Below are 20,857 nucleotides of genomic sequence, written 5' to 3' on the forward strand. Positions count from 1 at the left end.
TGTACCACCATGCCCAGCATAATTCAACTATTAAAAGATAACACTGACCCGGGGCACCCATGACTTAAGATGGGCCACTGAGTCACCACAGTTATCACAGTGCACTGGATGCTGCCAAGGGGAGACTGGGACCACGAGGAAAGTTTAACTCTTTCTCACACCCCCAAATCAGCTGAACTCCCAGGGACTTGTAACCGCTACAGTAAAAACAGAAAACCAACAAAATAACCAAGAAGTGCTCTAATGAAGGAATCTCTTCACCAGGTGGCTGGTCTGAGCAATGGACCCAGGGGCTCTCCTTGATTGCAGAGAACAGTGATCTCTCCGAACTCTTTCTCCAGAAAAACATCCCCTAGCATCTTTTTTTTTTTTAATAAAAAAAATGGTATTTACTTAGAAGCATTCAGAATGTCAACAAAAACAGCTGCAAGGTTTTTTTGCAATTACTGAGTGGTATTCAGTTAACAGAACAATTATTTTGTATAAGTTGCATCAGAGACAACTGAAGATGAAAAAACTACCGTCCCCATATATAACTAATTTGTGCTGTGCTCCCACAAGAACCTGCTTTAAATTTCCATGCCAATTTACAACCCCCAGACTGTACCAGGCAAGGTTAGTGGCTATTGAAAATGCCACCAGGACAGGGCTATCTAAAGACACATTCGGTAGTGTGTTAACTATACAAAAAAAGACACTGTATAGTTTAAAAACAAATCTTACACAGCCTTAAGTTTCAATTTTTTTCTTTAAAAGGAGTGAGTTGTGTACAGGGGGGTTAAATGATTTATAGACAAGAAAAAAAAACTGCGCTAGAACCAACTTATTCATCATCTTCTTCATCTTCATCTTCTTCGTCCTCCTCCTCCTCTTCATCTCCCTCCTCCTCCTTCTTTTTCTTGCTCTTCTCAGCCTTGACAACTCCCTTTTTTGCTGCACCAGGTTTTCCTTTAGCTCGGCGGGCAGCAGTATCCTTTTCATACATTTCCTTCAGCTTAGCAGCTTTCTTCTCATAAGGCTGCTTGTCCTCTGCAGCAGTGTTATTCCACATCTCGCCCAGTTTCTTTGCAACATCACCAATAGATAGGCCAGGATGCTCTCCTTTAATTTTGGGGCGATACTCAGAACAGAACAAGAAGAAGGCCGATGGAGGCCTCTTGGGCGCATTGGGATCCTTGAACTTCTTTTTTGTCTCCCCTTTAGGCGGGATATAGGTTTTCAGTTCTCTTTCATAACAGGCTTTGTCCACCTTTGCCATGTCTTCAAATTTCCCTTTCTCTTTAGCAGACATGGTCTTCCACCTCTCTGAGCACTTCTTAGAAAACTCTGGGAAGTTGACTGAAGCATCTGGGTGCTTCTTCTTGTGCTCCTCCCGGCAAGTTTGCACAAGAATGCATATGGTGACATCTTGCCTCTCGGCTTCTCAGGATCTCCTTTGCCCATGTTTAGTTGTTTTTCTTTGTGTGGAGCCTGACCCGCCGGCTCCAGGCCAGGACCCGGCCGCCGTGCAGGCCCCGGCTGCCCAGGGTGCCCTCCCGCCGCGCGCCACCCCGCACTCACCCCCTGGCATCTTTACAGGGTTCCATCCCTGAGAAACTGAGAGCATCTTATCTCTTAGCATCAGAGCCCGCGCCTCACCTGGGTTAGTCTGGATCCCAACTGAATACCCAATGAGGAAGCGAACCAAGTGCTGGGTCATGTGTGTCCCACAACTCTGAACCTCATTATATGGAAAAATGCAATACGGCAATGAAAGAATATTGTTCAAAAGAGACTAGGAGGAGAGGGAAATTTAGCACTGGTATTCAAAGGGTTGGCAAATACAGATGATACCAATACAGAGAATAAGGTTGCCTGTTTTAACTATTGTATTAACATTGTGTCAGTCAGCTTTCTGCTACTATAACAAATAACCAGGATAATAAACTTCAAAATTTAAAAACAGAAACAACACACGAGTTTCTACATGAGCCTTGGTATACGGTATACATGCAAGGTGAATATATGCTTCCTGCCACAAAGGTAGATGCTTATTTTCACCAACAGAATGTCTGTAATACCTTTATCACTGCTTTTACATAGCACCGTGGCATTTTCCGTGATACAAAATTAATGTTGTTGCAGTTAACAGGTTTTTAAAATTACTTTCCTGTTTTGAATGTTATTGTTGAAGGGCTAGAATTCATTTGGTTTTTACTGTCAGAGTATGTGAAACTAAGCAAAGTCTAGCAGGAAGTATGTACACCCCTGAGTCTTCTGATTTTCACACTCTTAGCTCAAGGACAATGCCGACATTTAAAATGTCATGGGTAATTAGCCAGCTCCTTACAAATAAGATTTCTTGCTCCGATAGAATCACAAAGTTTGCCAGCCTCGGGAATAGATGTACTCATTAGGAGGTGATCAGATGTAAAAATCTATTTATGTTTCTGAAATAAAGGAGGTAGGGGGAGGTGGTATGAAGGACACAAGCCCTCAGGTGAGACAGCCAGGGTCCAGAGCTAGAGACAGCCGCGTCCATGCCTGGTCACACTAAAGGATCCAGAGAGGTCACTTACCTCAACTGTAGACAGATGTACCCTCCAGTGAAACAGGTCCTATGCAGGTAACATAAACTTTCACCTTGGAATCCAAGGTACCCATATTTTTTCTCCTTTCTAAGACTGACTGGTGTTAAGAATTTCAAGACCACCCATGGATTTATGACTAGAAAGGGTTCTCCAATAAATAAAACATCATGACTACCAGATGTAAACTAGGAACTCTATTTCCAAGAAAGATCTTACATGTCCCTAAAGGTATACATTGTGTCATCAAAACATGTGGCAGATACCTCCAAGCAACTTTTAAGTCTATGCTGACATACCATGTGAAGCAGTTATGTGACCCTTTCCTCCCCGGGTAGAGGTAGATAATAATGTACTAATGAAGTGAGTTCACCTATGGAGCTCACCAGCACTTAAGAAAATGCACCAACACAAAGTATCAAAGCTCAGAAAAGTGCTAAAAAGCAAGCGACAAGCAAGTCTATAGTATAAACATCTTGAGTTTGAAGGATCCTACGAGGTGCCCCACACCCACCGGATTATCTTGACAGATGCACTGGCTTATTGAGTTGAAAAAAGTAAAAAATTAGCCTGGTGGGATACAAAACAACCCCACACCAATGAATCAGCAGCAGCAGCAGCCTGTTCTGTCTCAAATTCTGGGAAGAGTCTTCCAAACCACAAAAGGTGCAAGCTTGGCACATTTCAGGGACACCAAGTTCTTCCACACCATAATGCCCTCACTCGAGATATCCACCCGTGCAGAGACGCATGAGACTCATGGAACCGAAGAGCAGAGCAGCATGTGTTGTGTAGAACGGGTCTGTGGCACTATGTCCCACCCTCCGCCTGCACTGAGGAACGAGGGTTCTTCATGTCCCTGATTGTGTATGAAATGTGGGGAGGTTAAAGACCCATCATTAAGAAGCCTTCAGCAAGACTTGTACAGAGAGCGAGCTGCATTATTTAAGGCCATTTCCTAGGCAAGGAGACAGAACAGGGCAGTGGAAATCATTTGAAATCACGGTGACAGGGCTGATCGGAAGTCCCCGTGGGGACACAGTTCTGAGTGGACCTGTGGATGGGAACTGGATGGAGCCCCAGCATGGTCAAGTGCTGACCAGCACGGCCTTGGCTGTACCACTCAGTGCCACTGAGCTGAACTTCAGGTCTGCAGCATGAAGAGGGTGGCCTTTCCATGGAAGCATCCAGGGTCACATTTCCAGAAATAGTATTTGTGGAAAAGCTGCCGTCTTCCACAGCTGAGACCAGAGTTAGCTAATGATGTCCAAGTATGAGCACCCTGTTCCGGAGCCCACCTTGAAGACTGAAGCAAAGGGGTGCTTGACATGGGTCACTCACCAAATCCAAGACCAGAGCCTCCGGGAGGGAAGCCCCGGCCACCACCCAAGGCCGTTGCTTCCTCTCCAGCTCTCCCCATCCCTGTGAGCTGAGCCCACTCTTCCTGGTACCACCCACCCCCCAGGCAGCTCTGACAGGCCTCGCTTCTCGGCAGAGGCTTGATTCGAGATGAACAAATGCTTCTGATTTTAAAAGAACAGATTTGAGAACTTTTCCACAGGCAGGCTTCTCCTGAAACTTCAGTTCTCATCCTGAATTTTAAAACCATAATGTGACATTTTAACATATGGCAAGGAAAGATGAATTTGAGATCGTTTCCAACTGCTTAAAAGATCTGCATTAAACACAGATTTCCATTATTATGGGGCTAATAAGTCCTATTCTCATCTGGGCTATCAGCAGCAGAGTAAGTAATTACCTTTCAACTTGGGCTGTTCCAGTCCATTAGCCCAATACTGATGAGTCAGGAAAAGCCGGCCCTGAGAACTCAACGTTGATAAAAGATGAAGGCGAGGGAAGGAGAGGAAACTGCTCGATCCGGACTGGCCACATCTACTGCGAAGGATGAGCCAAAAATACATAAACTTCACGGAGTGGTGAGTCCAAAAGTAAATCTTAAAGCAGGCAATAGAGCTGGCGCTACTGAGATAAAAACAGAAAGCAAAACGCCTCCTTGAGTGCGTCACAGGTTCTGAAGGACTAGAGACCCCGGTTATGATGTTTCCTGTATACAAGGACAGGACCTAACTGGGACCAAACAGCTTCAAAGTGAAAAGCTTAAATAAGTGGATCGGATCTCATTCAACAACCGCCCAATGATCCAGGCTCCTGGCTGGTGCTGACAATACAGGGGTTAATGAGACACGATCCTCTTGATAAGAGACTTAAGAAGGACATTCTAGGCCGGGCGCAGTGGCGCACGCTTGTCATCCCCGCACTTGGGAGGTGGAGACAGGAGGATCGTGCAGGTTCGAAGCCAGCCTTGCTGGCATAAGAGACCCTGTTTACAAATAGAAATATTAAAAAATAGGTGTCTGGGAGTGTAGCCTGGAGGTAGAAGGGTTCTATCCTCAGTACCACACAAAAAAAAAGGACATTTTAATCCTAACCAAATTGAGCATATTTTCTACCCAGCATAATTACTTTTAAGTTCTTTAGACTACAATTTTTCTCTCATTAAGAGTTTCCTTTATTAACTAGCCAACATGTATTAATCCTTTATTACATTCCTGGCATTTAGGGGAATACAGGAAGAACCATCAGGGTGATTGGATAACACTGTATGTTCAAGATGAGGAGATAAGGACGAACCATGACACAGGGAACATGTTCCATGTTGAACTGTGTAGTAGAGAGCATTAGTTCTAAATAAAGTCAAAGAAAAAATCCAGAATGCTCAAGACAGGCTGGGAGGGCCTGGGAGACCGCTCTGGGAGGCCAGATGTGGCCACTGAGGCATCTCAGGAGTGTCCAGGGATGCTCTGGAAGGGAACAGGACAGCCGAGCTGGGAAGACATCTGGGGAGGGCTCTCAGGAATGGGAGCCATGGTGGTGGCGCTGGCCAGGAGGAAGAGCTGTGGGGAGCAGGGCCGCCAGTCCCGCAGCACACTCTTGGGTGTCCCACAACCCGTGTCCACCCCTCGCCAGCCCGTTACTCACCTGGAGGCCATGCACTCAGCCAGCCCTCTTTTCCAAACACCACCATCAGCTCCTCCTCCTCAGGCCCTCATTTTGTGTCCCCGTTGGAGGGTCAGGTACTGGCTCCCAAGCCACTTCCATCAACACACCCGGTACCAAGTACCCCAGTCCCTTCTCAGACCTTGCAGAGAGCTAAGGCCACTCCAACACCCTTCCCGGGAGCCCTATTAGATAACCATGTAGCTGGGAAGCCCCCACACCAACCCCCTGGTTTGGACACAGCCCTGTCAGCTAAGTGCACAGGCCCTGGGAGGACCAGCCTCAGTCACCCGGGCAGCCCAGGTGTGTCTCTTTACCCAGTAGACAAAGCCAGCTGGATCGAGTTATATGGAATGTAGCCATTTTCCAATGCAAATGCTTAAAATGCTTAAGATGGGACCGACTAGGAACACAGATGACTGCAGGAGAAACCAAGAGCGACAAAGAAGGGCCGCAGATTGAGCGAATCAAGGCAGGATTGGGAAGACAACATCTTGAAAAGTTGGGCCTGGCTCCAAGCCCAGAAGAGAGACAAGCGGGAAGATTCCCGGGCACGCGGCCCAGGGAGGGCTGAGCAGACGTCGGAGGCACCAGAGAGGAGAGGGCTGGAGAGCGGCCGCAGCCCCTGCAGCCAACCAGGGCTGACTGTCAGGGTTCTGGGTGGAGAGAAGGGGGCCCTGGCCTGGTGTAGACAGGAGAACCGCCCACTGAAACAGGACCCACCCGCAGGCTGGACAGAATCACACCTGGACACGGCCGTTTCCTCTGGCCCTGCCTATACCCTCGAGTCTTTACCTCTGCAACTCCTGACTTCACAAGGGCTGGGTGTGACATTGCCGACTGCAACAGAGATCCCAGGCAAATGTCTTTGGCTCAGGTTCCCTAGCATTTAAATGCCTTTCTTCCAAAGAGCTAGACATATCTGAACCACTGGCACTAAGACTTAAAATGTTGTTGTTGTTGTTGTTGTTGTTATTATTATTATTATTATTATTATTATTATCTACTTGGGATTGAACCCAAAAGCATTCTACCTACCTCTATACCTCCAGCCCTTTTTATTTTTTTATTTTTATTTATTTATTTTTGTGGTACTGGGGTTCCTAGAAACCCTTCTACCTCCGGCTATACTCCCAGACCTATTTTTATATTTTTATTTGGAAACAGGGTCTCCTAAGCTAGCGTACGCTGCTGGCTTCGAACCTGCGCGATCCTCCTGTCTCTGCCTCCCAAGCGCAGGGATTACAAGCGTGCGCCACCACGCCCGGCCTTTTTATTATTTTTTAATTTTGAAACAAGTTCTCACTAAACTGCTGAGCTTGGCCTCAAACCTGTGATCCTCCTGTCTCAGCCTCCCAAACACTGGGGTTACAGGTGTGTACCACTACACGGGGCTAAGACTTAAAGTAGAACAGACTGTGCTGGGAGGATGTTGAAATTTTAGAAGAGGGCTCTGCGAGGCTTTCCGCAGACTGCTGCAGGAAAGAGCTCAAGGTGTGCAGTGTGAAGCGGCCTTTGTACTCACTTGTGTCCTCCCAGGTCTCCGGCCCTTCCTCCCTCCCTTCGCCTCCAAGCTCCCAGGAGACCCGGCTCCGAGGGCAGCTTGCTTTTCTCCCGTCTTGGCTGTGGTCACCTTCTCTTGGTGTGAGGTCTAGCGTCTTAACACATTAGCCTACAGGGCTGTCATCTCTGTAGCTCATCTTTTTACCCAGAACCTGGCCCAATCGATGAAGGACCCACCAGAAGAGGCCCGCTGTGGGCCACCGGGATCTACTGCTGCTCGAGCTCGTGGCCTCCTTCCCCACTCTGGCCAGTCGGCTCTTCCCACACACGACACTCGGGCCCAGGCTCTAAGAAGTTCCCGCTAGCTTCCAGCCCAACTCCAAGTTGAGCTACTTCTTTGCACCCTGAGCCTAAGTTGATGTAAATTCTCTACTACTGCGACTCCTTTCTTTTTTTACCTTTCCTTTTTTAATATAGTTTTATTGGTGCACTGCAACGTCACATCATAACACAGTTCAGAGCAATAGGACCGACCACACATACACAACACAGCTCGTGGCGCACTTTCTCCAGGCTCCTACCCACCCCTCTCCTTCCCTCTAAATGAACCCTCCTCCTTTCTCTCCTTCCTTCCTTCCTTCCTTCCTTCTTCCTTCTTTCTTTTATGTACTGGCGATTGAACCCAGGGGCATTCAACCTCCGAGCTACACCCCTAGCCTGTTTCATTTTTTACTTTGAAAAAGGGTCTCATTAAGTTACTGAGGACCCTGCCAAGTTGCTGAGGCTGGCCTTGAACCTGCGATCTTCCTGTCTCAGCCTCCCAAGTACTGGGACTACAGGAATGTGCCACCAGGCCCAACTACTTCAACTCTCTAATTGGCACACTCCCCAATCCCTGCCTGTCAGTTACTTCTGTATGGTCCAGCCAGTGTCCCATCTCTACCTGTGCCCGCTCCCACACCACCTCAGCTGACCACAGCTGGACTCTACTGCTTCAGAATCCACCCCAGAAGTAAGTCCCCATCCCCATCCTTCCACAGTCCTCCGTCTCGGACATCTCTTCCCAATCCTCCTCAGTGGTCCTCCCTTGCTGTTCTAGAATCTGCGCGCTCCTTTATAGCCAGCACCACCTCCCACGGGGCGCGACGCACACCAGCCATCCCACCCCCAGGCCCACCGCCTTTGCCCCTGACATCTCCTTCCAGACCCCACGCCCACGTCTCTGCTCACTCACTCTGACCCAGGGCAGCAGAGGGTCCTCCCTAGTCCACCTGGAAACCTGGAAGTGTGTGGGTTTTATTTATTATTATTCCTATAACGTAGGTGACATGGCCTGTCTATCCTATTTCAGATGCTTGACTTCAGACATGGCGCTCTTCTTATCATACCATCGACAGCTGATGACATTGCCCACGAACGGCTCTGGCAAATCTACATAACAGGCAGCGGGCTTTTTAACTCCAAGTAGGTGTCAGCAGAACTATAATGCCATTATAATGGCTGAGGCTTTGCACAAACTCCACTGCCAGCCAAACAAATTGCGAGGACATTTTTAAGATAATTTTCAAAGCGCTCTCACATGGTCGGGCTGATGGTCTGGCGTGTTCCAGCAATATCAGCTCTGTGTGATTAACAGGGTGACTCCATGTCGGGAGTGCACCGTCGCTGCCTGTGCTATCAACTGTGTGGCGAGGTGGTCCCTGGGGGAAGAGCAGCCTGGCAGATTAAAAGGGATATTTCTTCTTACAGTTTTATTCATTAATAATAATTTCTCATTACTTGATGTCTCATCAACAAAGATATAAGGCCCTTTCTTTCTCTCCCAGCAACTAAAGGGTAAAAATCTGTCAACTCGTATTATTATTACGTATACAATGAAAGGTAGAGAGTTAATTCATTTCCTTAAGGTTCTATTTTCAAAAAGTTAAGGTTTAGCTAAGCATGGTGATGCACGCCTGTAATCTCAGTACTTGGGAAACTGACACAGAAGTGTTGCAGGTTCTAGACCAGCCTCGGCAACTTATTCAGATCCTCAGCAACTTAGCAAGAATCTGTTGAAAAAGGGAGGGGCTGGGTGTATCTCAGAGGTGCAGTGCCCCTGGATGCAATCTTTAGTTTCAAGGAAAAAACGTGAGTTTTAAGTTGGAGTAACTCTCTTAAAATACTGGCCCAGTTTCTTCAGGGCTAGGGAGCCCTGCAGAGAGAAAAAGACAGCAGAGTACAACCCGCAGCAAAGAGGCCAGATATTTCTAAACTACATTAAAATGAACTCCCAACCAGCAGCTCTCTCTGACTAGACTCCATCTGGCTGGATGTCTCCTCTCCTCTCCTCTCCTCTCCTCTCCTCTCCCCTCCCCCCTCTCTCCCCCTTCGAAGAATGTTAAAGATATAGATCTAGGGGAGAGTCAGTGGGAGGTGGTACCTTCCCTTCAATATGCTCAAAGTAAGCTGGGCGTGGTGGCACACGCGCGCTTGGGAGGCAGAGACAGGAAGATCGCGCAGGTTTGAAGCCAGCCTCTCTGGCTTAAGAGACCCTGTTTCCAAATAAAATATATATGAAAAAAAAATAGGTATGGGAGTGTAGGCCAGAGGTAGAAGGGTTCCATCCCCAGTACCACCAGTACCACACACACACACACACACAAAAAAAAAAAAAAAACAACCCAACATGCCCAAAGTAACAGTAAACAGCCGTGCTCTCAGACGCCTGCAGGGAGCCACAGGGCGGGTCTGGATGCTTTTCCCAAGATCAGGAGCCAGGGCAGAAGAGGCCCACTCCCCACCCCTGTGTGCTGACTGCAAATGAAGAAATAAAACCAGCAGTACTCCCACAAGACGTGATTGTCTGTCTTAGTCCATTCAGGCTGCTACAACGAACTGCCATAGACAGGGTGCCTTAAAAACAATGGACACTAGTGGGGTGTGGTGGCGCACACTACTTGTAACCCTAGTACCCGGGAGACTGAGACAGGAGGATTGCAGGTTTGAGGACAGCCTCAGCAAATAGAGAGATTGTCATCAACCTAGCAAGAGCTTGTTTCAAAATAAAAAGAAAATAGGGCTGGGGATGTAGCTTAAAGGTAGAATTGTCCTTAGGTCCAATCCCCAGTGCCAAACAAACAAACAAACAAACTTAGCTGAGCACTGTGGCAAATGCCTGTAATCCTGTACTTAAGAGGTTGAGGGAGACAAGAGTATCACATATGCAAGGTCAGTCTCAGCAACTTAGTGAAACCCGGTTTCAAGATAGAAGAAAGGGCTGGAGGTGTGGCTCAGAGGTCAAATGGGTCTGTCTAGATTCAACCCCCCAGCACCAAAACAAACCAAGAACAACTAACTGAAACTTCTTTGTCACAAATGTGGAGGCTAAAAAGTCCAGGAGATATGGTGTCTCTGTGAAAGCCAAATTCTAGCTCACAGCCAGCCATCTTTTTACTTAATCATTATTTATTTATTTACTTATTTATTTATTGTGGTACTGGGGATTGAATCCAGGGGTGCTCTACCTCTGAGCTACACCTCCAGTGTATTTTATTTTTTGCTTTAAAACAAGGCCTTGCTAGGTTGCTAAGAGTCTCACTATGTTGCTGAGGCAGCCCTTGAACCTCAGATCCTCGGCTCAGCCTCCTGAGTACTGGGATCACAGGTGTGCCTGGACCATCCCCAGGCTCCCGTGGCCATCTTTACACTGGGTTCTTACTGTAGGTGGGAGAGGGAATGCTCTGGGGACTTAGGATTTCAACACATGAATTTGGGAGACACAAATGTTCAGTCCATAACAGTCTCCATCAAAAAAACCCAAAGACTAGAGAAAAAGAGATACCAGAGCAAGTAACTAAGGTTAATCAACATATGAGGTCAAGTGCAAAAAATGGAATGGTTTTTAGGTACTAATGATGAGTGACAGAAACTGAAAGAAGATCTCAGTTCTAATGACAACAAACAAAAGAAATATGTGCGGGTTTTGTCTTTTCATTTTTCTCAACAATAGGTTTTGACAAACACATTTTTGTGTTATTAAGAAGCCCAATCTATCTTTCTTTCTTCCCTTTTTGTTTTCTGGTTTCGGTGTCTTAAAAATTATTTGCTGTACGCAAGGCCGCAGAGATCTTTATCCAATGATTCCTCAGGAAGTTGGATGGCTTTATGGTTTACATTTAGACTTATGGCCCACTCTGAGTTCATTTCATACAAGATGACAGTAATAAATGAAAAAAACTGAGAAATGGACAAAAACAGGGAAGTATCTGGACAGCTACAAACCCTTTCTGCCGACTGCCTGGGCTGGGGCCGTCTTGGGCTGTTTGGAGCAGTGCAGATGGGTGAATTTGCTAAGGGTTTTGCCAGTCTCCTCTCTGCATTAACCCATTATTGGGTCTGTTAGAACCATCAAACAGTGAGGGGACACCTCGGGTCCCAAGCACAGCCACAGACTCAGGATTCTATCGCCGGCTTCACCACATCTGCACCTCCACGGGCTTTTATGCCCGTCTCAGTGGTATTTGGAGGGCAGCGCTGTCTCTAGTTGCTGTGAGGAAAGGTGATGAGAAAACGTAGGCAAAAGCAAGAGTGTTGATAGCATTTCTGTCCTGATTCCTCAAGCCTGACCGCATCGCATTTATAAACAGAGTTTATAATTATTCTTATCAGGAATACATGTCTTGCAGTCAGTTAGCATTGTCTGTGACTGGAAACAACACTCCAGGTCTCCTGATACATACGCAGTGTGTTCAAGATGTCACGGGCTTCTAACTTTGTTATTTCTCCCAGTACAGCACGAATTGTCACTTTTGGGGGGTATGAAGGAGAGGATTCCTGCTTGGAAGGGAGGGTGGCGGGCACAGGCCCGGGATCTGAAGAGAGAAACAGACTTGGAATCCACGTCCGAGCTGACTGACATCAGACAGCGGCTCCAATTCACTTCCTGGAGTGGGAGGAGAACGCAGGCTCGTGCCCGGGACCTAGCCGGTGAGCCCTGAGCTGGCCAGGGGACACATCTCCACGGTGCGGCGACAGGAGGGCCAGGGTCACAAAGAAATCTCTATCTGTTGATATTATTGCCAGACTGGGAATTCCACAGGAAATAACACAAATACGGAGAACAAAATGAATACTAATCAAAGAAGTAGCAGGAATAAACACGTGTGTCTGACACTGTTTTCAGCATTTATGTCTACACGTACTTAAAACTCCCACAATCCTCTGCGGTGCGTGGTTCTACCGTCCCCATGTTGTGGCTGGAAAAACTGAGGCACGAGGAGCAGAGGGACTTGTCCAAGGTCATAAAACCAATAAGTAACAAAGATGAGAGTCAAACCCAGACAGGTGGGTCCCAGGGTCTCTACTGCCTCCGAAGGGGCAGAAATGGTCAAGAAGTACTATTTCCACCTCTGCCAAAAGACTTTTTTCCCTTGTTGGCTGCCCAGGTGACTGTGTGACGTGCCAGTTTTCTTAAATAACATCAGGACCCGGGGTGTGTGTGTGGAGGGGTCTTCCCAAGACCATGGGCGCCGGTCTTGCCCTGGGCAAGGGGGTGGCTGAATTGAAATCTAGATTTATCCCTGGAGTTGTATGGACTCTTCTGTTTGTTTATCTCACAGTAAGAGAAGGTGGATCGGCCTCTACAGAAGAACCTGACTGTCCAGGCCTTTCACACAGCGAGAGGAACCTGGACACCCTGTTTGGCGGTCCCTGCTTCCCAAGACACAGCACAGAGGGGTGTGAGGGTCCAGGGGAGCAGAAGATGCAGTGGGGCCGCCACCCTCCCCTGCCTCCTCCAGTCCTTCCAATTTGCATGCTAGAATTGCCAGAGCAAAAGCTCCACTAATCTCCGGCCCGTGTGAGCGTTATTATCATGCAGCGCACACATGCATATTCAGCCAGATTTAAAGGGAAGAAATAAGCCTCCCTCATGGCGCTGCTGATAAACAACCCCCAAAATCGTTTTCCCTGTGCGCAGACCAAACACGTTCTGAGGCCTTGTCATACTTAAAAGTGATTTGCCCCTAAGTCTTTTATATGTTAATAACGTTGTACATGGAATATTTCGTTCCCAAGATCATTATTCAATTGGTTTCCCCATGACTTCCAGTACAATAGGAACAGCCGCAGCCACCTCGGGTGCCTCTGGACGCCGTGCTTCACGTTCAAGATCGCGTTGCTGGCTTCGGAACGGGCTGGGCAGCCGCGGGGCCGCTGTGTTGTCTAGTGTGCTCACTTCCAGACAAAACATTTTAATTCCTGGCGTGGGGGAGGAACAGTGCTGGAAGAGGACAGAGTGGAGGAAGGAGGGAGGGGAGGATAGAAGTTGCAAGCTTCACCCAGAGACCAGGTATTTGGCTCAAAGACTTTTCTCCAGCAAGCGCAGGACTGGCTTCCTCTAACCCTACTCCCTGCTCACAGGTTGGATGGATATGATCAGGAACACACTAAACCTGGGAGCACAGGAGCCGAGTGACCTGGGCTTCAGTTCTAGACAACGCTTGAGCATACCCAGGATTGGGATTTGGGTATCCCAATGAGGGCCAGGCATGCCACATGGCTGTCAGGCAGGGCTGCTTTACACACCCCTGGAAATGGGCAAACGTGTCATCAGCAAGGGCTCAGCTGATAAGGCAAGAACCCATCAGGCCCTGAAAGTATAATCACCTAAGTGAGTGGGGACCAGGGTGGAGGCATCAGGATGCTCAAAGAGAAAATGCCAGTCCCCAGCCCAGAGAGTGCAAAGGTTACAAATGAGGCAGTCACTTGTGAGGTAGCTCTGTAACACAAGACATACACACACAGGCATCAGACGTACATCCATGCGTAGACACATGCGCACACACACACACACACACACACACACACACCCCATTATGCCACAATGAGTCTCTGTCCATTTCAACCTTGGACCATTTCATGAACTAATAACATGCTGAGTTCACTCCCCCTGCAACTTGGTTAACCAAGCCTTTCAAAACTTCCAGGAAAGCCTGCCACCCCCATCCTATCAACTGCCACACCCACCCCATGCTAACTTGTGGGTGTCCCAGTGCAGAGAGGTCTCCACGCACACACCTGATCTTTCTTTTATTTTTTATTTTGAAATAAGGTCTCACTAAGTAGCTACAGCTGGCCGTGAACTTGTGATCCTCCTGTCTCAGCCTCCCAAGTACTAAGATTACAGGCTTGTGCCACCGTGCCCAGCACACAGCTGGTTTTACTATCCCCAGGTTCATTCCTTCCCTGAAAAAGGAACCTACTCGTCATGCCCACAGGGTCTCAGGCACCATCACGTACCGTGCCCTGGCTACACAGCAAGGATGGACACCCAGACTCCTGAATCGCTGTCCACATTTAAATCCCAGCTGCCCCGTGGGCCAGCCCCAGGATCCAGGGCAAAGTCATTTAGCTTTCTGCACTTTGGTTTCTTCACCTGTAAAAGCAAGACAGTGTGGTGCCTACTACTAGTCATCTCACACTTTTTAAACTTAGAATGATGTCTGGCAGGAGCCTTCGATCACTACACTCCCCACAGAGGGGCTCCAGCACCTCCAAGTTACAGGTGAGGAAGCCGAGGTTCAGATGCAGCATCCTCATGTACACTGTCTCGCTTTCAAGACTTTGTGTCCTAATTTGGGGCTGAGGACACAGACTCTGCCTACAAAGACCTAAAGAGCTTCGTAAAGTGTCCTTAGGGAAATAAAGCCACGTGCACAAACGGCCACTTATTTCCTGGCAGATTGAACTTCCTGACCACCCTCTCCCCACACCCAACCTATCTTACCCCTTGTCTAGGAGGTTAGCTTTCTGGCTGGCCTTGAAGGAAAACGTAATCTACAATCCTGTTTGAATAGTTCAAAGGTTCTGTTCTTGGATGAGCTTGGGTTTTTAACTGGAAACTTGTTTTTTAAAATAAGAAAAGTACGCCGGGCGTGGTGGCGCACGCTTGTAATCCCCGCGCTTGGGAGGCAGAGACAGGAGGATCGCGCAGGTTCGAAGCCAGCCGCGCGCGCTGGCTTAGGAGACCCTGTTTCCAAATAAAAATATAAAATAGGTCTGGGAGTGTAGCCCGGAGGTAGAAGGGCTTCCAGGAACCCCAGTACCACCAAAAAAATAAAATAAGAAAAGTACTTAAGCCAGACAAAGAGGATATATGGTTACATAGGAGGTGTTCTCATTAAGTTTAATACAAAACAAATGCATTATAGTATAATGATTTTAACCCTAATTAGAAGTCAGCAGTTCAAAAAGTATAAAGGAAAAAGGCCAGTGGTGTTCTCCAAACCTCTCAACCTAGGCTGCATGCCAGAATTACCTGGGGTGTATTTTAAGACGTGGGCACCTACACTTCACCCTGGGACTCTGATTTAATTGGTCCAGGATGAGGCCAGGCATCAGGATTCTTTCTGAGTTCCTCAGATGATTTTTGTGCATAGCCTGGCTTGAGGATCACTATTCTAGAGGGATGGGAAACTAGTATTTTTTAAAGTCCTTCTATGTCCCAGGATTGTACTCCGCTTTCAAATATAGTATATGACTAACTTCAAAAGTAAATGTGCTTTTAGGATTTGGGGACAAATCTGTAATCCAAAGAGTTTTCCTGTTCTTGATGATATGAGTTGCTTATTAGTATGGAATTTTTCTGTTGGCCTATTGGGGGCATCCTAGAAAGGAGTGCAGAAGTTAAAATCACCACAGCATAAAACTTCCAAAATATCAGCAGCCATCTCTGATTGCGCGGAACAGCATTGGCATGGTAAAAGCAGCCGGTAGCTCAGGGATGGGATCTCATGCCAAGATACACAGAAGCCCCCAGCTGTACACAGACTATAGTGGGACTGCTCACCTGGGAAGGATTTACAGGAAATTGAACGGGAACATTCCAATCAAGAAACGGAGTAGAAAGGGATCGCAGCAGAGTGGCATTAAACTGACTGAGGGCGGCTCGGACTGGTGAGAAGGCGCTGCTCACACCGCTCTGCTCACACCTTAGTCGCTGTTCCCTCCACGCCCAGCTAAAACATGCCATTGGTGGTAAGAGTTTAGCTTTGGCAAGTGCATAGTTATAAGAAAAAATGCAGGAATTCCTGAGAAGAGAACAGAAAAAAGGAAAGGAAAGGAAAAGATAAAGCTTATGAGAAAGGCCTAAAGAGTCAACACAAGAGAAGTCAGGCAGAGAGCTGGTTTCTTTCTATACTTCTGGGCGTGGACCCAGCAGCACTAGCCTCCCCTGCGTGTCCAGAACAAAGCACAGGAAGGCCAGTTTCCTAACGCACCTGGAATGCTCAGCTGGGACTGGCGGCAGCTGCTGGTGTCAATGAGACAGATGGTGGAGGGCGCCATGTCGGTCCCTGTGGGCCCCCACCCGCCCTTGTCCTGACAGCCGCTCACTGCCACCCAGGCAGGCCGCATCCGTCTGGACAGGGACGTGGGCCTTCTGAGGCACTCGCCCGGCCACCTTCCCTTGATGATGCCTCTGGCTCCTACACTGCCCTTCCCGTGCCTCTTTTTTTATTGATAAACAGATGTGCCTTTGATCTCAGATATCATTTCCATGCACCAGAATCCTGCTCCTACCCAATGCCATGGGAATTTCACGCTTCATCCTCCAAATTCTGGATACATGCTGCTTTATCTGATTTTATAACAGTTTATATGGCAATGAACAGGAAAATTTCTCCATAAGCCCGCAAGGCCTGATGACCCAACCCCCAAGGTCAATAGCAAAACAAGCCGGCACGCTCGGCGGTCACCAGCCTCGCCATGGCCTGACTGGGACAAGGATTTGCAGCGGCTCACTGGTACACTCAGCAGCTTTCATACACCCGGCCTCCTGGCCTGGCCCTCTCACAACAGGCCTTCGAGGGGAGGGCGACTGAGGAAGAGAAACTAGGGTGGTGATGGAGATGAGTCAGCACAGCTGAGGGCCCACCCTGGGTTCTCAGCACAGTCTCCAATCCGAGGATGCTCCCTCAGTCCATTTGGGCCAGAACAAAGTGCTATAGGCTGCGTGGCTTAGAAACAACAGAAATGTCTTATTGTTCTGGGGAGCGGAAGTACTGGATGGAGTGCCAGCATGGTCGGGTTCTAGTGAGGATCCTCTTCTGGGACAGATATGGCTAACCTGTGTCATCAGAGCACAGGGAGGGCAAGAGCAGCTTCCATCCTCCCTAATGTGAGAGTGACTTCTGGCCTCCATGACATGGGAGTGACTTTCAGTCTCCATGACAGGGGTGACTTCCGGTCTCTGTCATGGGGGTGTCTTCTGGTCTCTGTCGTGGGGTGACTTCCGGTCTCTGTCGTGGGGTGACTTCCGGTCTGTCATGGGGTGACCTCTGGTCTCTGTCGTGGGGTGACTTCTGGTCTCTGTCCTGGGGGTGACTTCTGGTCTCTGTTGTGGGGTGACTTCCGGTCTCTGTCATGGGGGTGACTTCTGGTCTCTGTCGTGGGGTGACTTCCGATCTGTCATGGGGTGACCTCTGGTCTCTGTCGTGGGGTGACTTCCGGTCTCTGTCCTGGGGGCGACTTCTGGTCTCTGTCGTGGGGTGACTTCCGGTCTGTCATGGGGGTGACTTCTGGTCTCTGTCGTGGGGTGACTTCCAGTCTCTGTCCTGGGGGTGACTTCCGGTCTCTGTCCTGGGGGCGACTTCTGGTCTCTGTCGTGGGGTGACTTCCGGTCTGTCATGGGGGTGATTTCTGGTCTCTGTCGTGGGGTGACTTCCAGTCTCTGTCCTGGGGGTGACTTCCGGTCTCTGTCCTGGGGGTGACTTCTGGTCTCTGTCGTGGGGTGACTTCCAGTCTGTCATGGGGTGACCTCTGGTCTCTGTCGTGGGGTGACTTCTGGTCTCTGTCATGGGGGTGACTTCTGGTCTCTGTCGTGGCGGTGACTTCCGGTCTGTCATGGGGGTGACTTCTGGTCTCTGTCGTGGCGGTGACTTCCGGTCTCTGTCCTGGGGATGACTGCCAGTCTCTGTCATGGGGGTGACTTCTGGTCTCTGTCGTGGGGGTGACTTCCGGTCTGTCATGGGGGTGACTTCTGGTCTCTGTCGTGGGGGTGACTTCCGGTCTGTCATGGGGGTGACTTCTGGTCTCTGTCATTGGGTGACTTCCGGTCTCTGTCACGGGGTGACTTCCGGTCATCGTGGGGGTGGCTTCCAGTCCCTGAGGGGGGCATGACTTCCATCCCCCATGGCAAGGGGAGCAGTTTCCATCTTCCTTGACGTGAGAGCTGCTTGCTTCACGTTCCCTGCCACCTGGCGACTGACATGTATGCTTCAGAGTTGTTCCTAGGAACTGAAACCTCTGAAATTGAGTCCCAATAAATCTTTCTCCTCTAAAAACATCAAAAATTAAAAAGAGCACAGGGAGAATGGGAAAAACAGCTGGATTCCCTCTTAAAAAGAGCACGAATCCCATTCATGAGGGCGCCACCCTTGAAACCGAATCTCCTGCCAAACCGTACCTCCAACTACCATCTCCTCAGGGTGAGGACTGCAACCTATGGACTTGGGAGGGCCACGCGTGTGTACAGCAGGTGCCGCGAGGCTATGAAAACTCCCCTGCCATGGCCAATGAGAGGAACGCAGCCCATCCCGACCTGTGACGCGTGACCTCGAGCAAGCCACTTCAGCTCCCTAAGCCTGGGTTTGCCAGTCTGCACTGGTTACTATGCAGAGCCTACTGCATGTCGTGAGAATTAAAACAAGTATCTATCAAGCACTTAGTGCAACGCCTGACACATGGACACCGCCAAGACGGTAAGGTGCCTGCGCTGCTCTGCTCAGCATGCGTCGGGCTCATGCTGTGGACCTGGCCGCCTCTCCGCAGCTTCCGCGCCTCTTGCCTTACTGCTGTTTGGTCCACGTGGACCTGGCTGAGGAGGCTGCTCTGCTTCTCTGTTCTTCAGAAGCCCCTGCCTCATCCGCAGGCCATGACCTTCCATCCATCCCCCTCTCAAGGGCACAGAAGGGCAGCATGTAACACTGGGAACATCTGGTCCCAAAGAACTGGCGACAGCAGAGCGAGAGGCTGCCCTAGAGCACCGGAAGCTGCGGGTGTGGAGCAGACACGTTCACCAGTGGCCTCGCCTGGCCTCAGGAACTGGCAAGGGAGAATCAGACCGCTGGTCCATGAGAAGAAGTGGTCTTCTTGGTCCGCCTTGCGCCGTACTTGATTCTTTGGGATGACCATCGGGGCTACAGGTTACCCCTGCCCCACAGTATGACGAGGTTCCTGGTCCCCCGGTGGCTGGCCACTGACAGCTGTCAGTCCTCCCTTTATCACACCCCAGCTCAGCCAGAGGGGCCCCTCCGTGCCCACAGAAACCCAGGACTTGGGGGCTAAAGAAGCACTGTTGGCATTCACTAGACTCCAGGACAGTGGGATGCATTTTTCCTCCCGGCCTCCATTCTGCAGCTCTCCTGCCCAAATCAAAGTAAATGAGGCCCTGGGCTCAGAGAGAGGGTGACCGGGCTCTGCTCCACAGCAGACCGCTCCTGTCTCCAGCCCCACTCTGCCACTTGCTTTATTCTAATTCTTCTCGAGTCTGAGCCCCGCACACTGAGCCTCAGGGGATCTAGGGCCAGAGGGGAGGGCAGGCAGCCAGCTGGCCCCTCCACGGGTGCCTGGCATGTCCTGTTGAATCCTCCTGACCACAATCAGCGGTGCACTCCCATTTTAAAGATGGATAGCCCGCGGCGGAGTGAGGTGGAAAGGCAGATCCATGAGACGAGGCTGGGCCAGGACGTCCACACAGGCCCGTGGCTCCTGTGTCTCTGATCCTCGCTCCTCACATTCCTGTTGGAAGGGCCCTTTGAAAGTGGCGGCCCTAAGAGCGCCCTCGCCTCACAGACACAGTACTGAGAACAAAGAGGCTGTGCCCGGCTGCCTCTGTGCCCCTCTGCACAAAGCCCGGCTCCCCGGCAACCTCGCCAGGACCCAGGGCTCTCCCTCCACTTGCCTCTTCACCAAAAAGGATTTTCAGTGTCACCCACTGGATGACAACGTGTAAACAGTGGCTCCCCTGGGAGTCCAAAGTGTGTCCTCAAATCATTCCTTAAAAAACAACTTGATTATTTTTCTTTTTCTTCTTCAAACAAAACAGTTAAAAGCTGCATAAAACCTGCCCTACTTAGGGCTTCCGCGAAAGCTTTGGGGTTTGCACGTGGTAAATCAAATTCACCGTTGCTTGGGGACTCATCACCCAAGGACCTAATGAAGACAATCCATCAGTATGGCGGCGACTTTATTGGGCCATTCCTGCCCAAGGAAAGAGCAAAACTGCCAGGGGGAAAGCCACCAGGAATTAAATGGGGAAACAGATGATATTTAATTATATAAATATTCTCGGCGATGCTCAGAGGAGCGGGATTATTGGCTGGCTGGCAGCCCCTCACTGAACCAGGCTGCAAAGGAGATTTATGCCACAGGGCCCACGTTTTCATTAGAATCCACATGGTCTGTGTTTAGAAAGTGGGTGTCTGGAACTAGAGGACACTGCCTGCTCATGATCTGATGCTGTAACGCGGTGGCTTTAAAAAGGCAGGGGGAGCTAAGCTCTTTGAATTCATTCGATATTTACATTTTATTAGTGTTATTATTATTTGGCATAATTACATACAAAGAATTAGCAATGTTAATTAATGCTGCACTAATGCAGTCCTAATTACTTCCATTTATTTCAGAACATAAGTGAATTTATAAATTTGTTTATTTCAAATTCAAGTGACTTCTCAGGTTCACATTTTAAAAAATAAAATAAAATCTGTTTGCCTACCCTAACTAAC

General features: G+C 49.1%; 1 protein-coding gene and 1 pseudogene across 2 annotated transcripts in view; both read right to left on the reverse strand.

Annotated features, from left to right (window-relative positions):
* Positions 1-20,857, reverse strand: part of MSRA (methionine sulfoxide reductase A) — a gene marked incomplete at both ends in the record, with an annotated part of 344,628 nt that overhangs the window by 224,749 nt on the left and 99,022 nt on the right. The window lies entirely within an intron of this gene.
* Positions 824-1,443, reverse strand: LOC308272982 (high mobility group protein B1-like; annotated as a pseudogene). The gene has a single exon. The product of its transcript is annotated as a high mobility group protein B1-like (transcript).

This window comes from Muscardinus avellanarius (genome assembly GCF_963383645.1).
Source record: "Muscardinus avellanarius genome assembly, chromosome: 14".
NCBI lineage: Eukaryota > Metazoa > Chordata > Mammalia > Rodentia > Gliridae > Muscardinus > Muscardinus avellanarius.